Source organism: Herpailurus yagouaroundi, unplaced genomic scaffold, assembly GCF_014898765.1.
Source record: "Herpailurus yagouaroundi ecotype Mexico unplaced genomic scaffold, PumYag 77, whole genome shotgun sequence".
Lineage (NCBI taxonomy): Eukaryota > Metazoa > Chordata > Mammalia > Carnivora > Felidae > Herpailurus > Herpailurus yagouaroundi.
Window position 1 is genome coordinate 89,454,735 of NW_024412388.1, and position 1,830 is coordinate 89,456,564.

Below are 1,830 nucleotides of genomic sequence, written 5' to 3' on the forward strand. Positions count from 1 at the left end.
TTTTCTTTTCTTTTCTTTTCTTTTCTTTTCTTTTCTTTTCTTTTCTTTTCTTTTCTTTTCTTTTTTTTCTGTTCATGGAGCATTTGAAAAAGACTGTATCTGCCAATCAATAACACAACTACCTGCAATCCTGTTGTATTGCTCACACCTAGAATATGAGCAGGAGAAATGACATAATATTTACCCCCCCAGAATTGCTCCATGAAGACTCAGAAATTTCTAAAGAGTAAAAAAAGGAAATTAAAAAATAAGAATATCTATGTGACTTATGAAATAACATTTCAGCAAATAATCTCCATTTTCTGTATATACCAGTAGACATGATATTTGTTCTGTTCTTAAGAATTCTTTCTTTTTGGGGCACTTAGGTGGCTCAGTTGGTTAAGAGTCTGACTCGATTTCAGCTCAGATCATGATCTTGCAGTTCCTGTGACTGAGCCCCATATCAGGCTCTGTGCTTGGGATTATCTTTCTCCCTCTCTCTCTGCCTCTCTCCCGCTCTCTCTCTCCCTTTATCTCAAAATAAACAAACATTTTTTATAAAGATTCATTTCTCTTTCTCCCTTTGTTTTAATAGAAAGAAGAAAAGGGGAAACAATCTAAATTATGTCAAAGTTATTATGATAACAGACTAAGCTTAGTCATCACCTCCATCCATGCCTTTCTCACTGGCTCTTTTTTATCCTCTGGAGTGAGAGGCATTTAGTTTATCTTTTTCTGTAACAGTCTGTTTACATTCCATCAGAACATTTACCACAAATTGGAATATCCAATTTTTATATTGACTCCCCTTCCAGAATGTGGGCTCCTTGAGTGTAGCTGATATATCTTAGTCATTTTTTTTAATCTTTAACATCTAGCACAGTGTCTAAGACATAGTAATAATCAACCAGTGTTTCTTAAATATCTGTCAGTGGGTGATTATTAGAAGGGTATGTTCTAGTTGAAATCTTGGGCCATTTGAATATGAGAATAACTTAAAAGTCAGATGTTCAGATGCCTTAAAATGTCTAAGTAGTCAGCCTTGCATCGTTGTTGTAGGCCGAATATTTGTTTATTCATGGAAACAATATCTTTAATCCTACCCTCTTCATTGCTATTTTAAATATGTCCTGAAGGTGGCAACATTGAATAATGTTCTGCCAATGATTCTAAGTAAAGCTTTTATGGTCACCTTTAATTAAAGTTTTATATTTTAAAATAAATATCCTTCCCCCAACACCCTATTTATTCTAGTGTGGAAGAAAATATAATACTGATGTTTTACTTTTGTATCCGGTAACCTTGAATGTACATGTTGAAAGAAACCATTTACAACTTTGAAGAATAAAAGTTAACCTAGATAAAAGGTTCAGGGTAGCTCAGCTCAAATTCTAAATGTAAGATCAGTTTTAAACACAACATATGTTTCCTGCTAAGCAATTTATATCAATAGATGGGTTTAACTACAAAAGTAAATCAATGCTTGTTCTTTGAGGTAAAAATTTATTTTCCTGCTATATTTATTTAAATTCAACATTTTTAGTATTTAATGTGATATGTTAATAAAGGTACAGTTATTTTTAAAAGAGCTGCTCTAACAAATAACAAAAACAACAAAACAAAAAAGCACAACAAATAAAAGAAATTTTGCAATCAATAAATACCCTTAAAAAATACCAATGGTGCCATATGTTTGATTATCACACCTGGGCATGCATTGTTATATATTTTTAAATTTTTTTAATGTTTATTTATTTTTTGAGAGAAAGGGAGAGACAGAGCGTGAACAGGGAAGGGGCAGAGAGAGAAGGAGACACAGAATCTGAAACAGGCTCCAGGCTCCAAGCT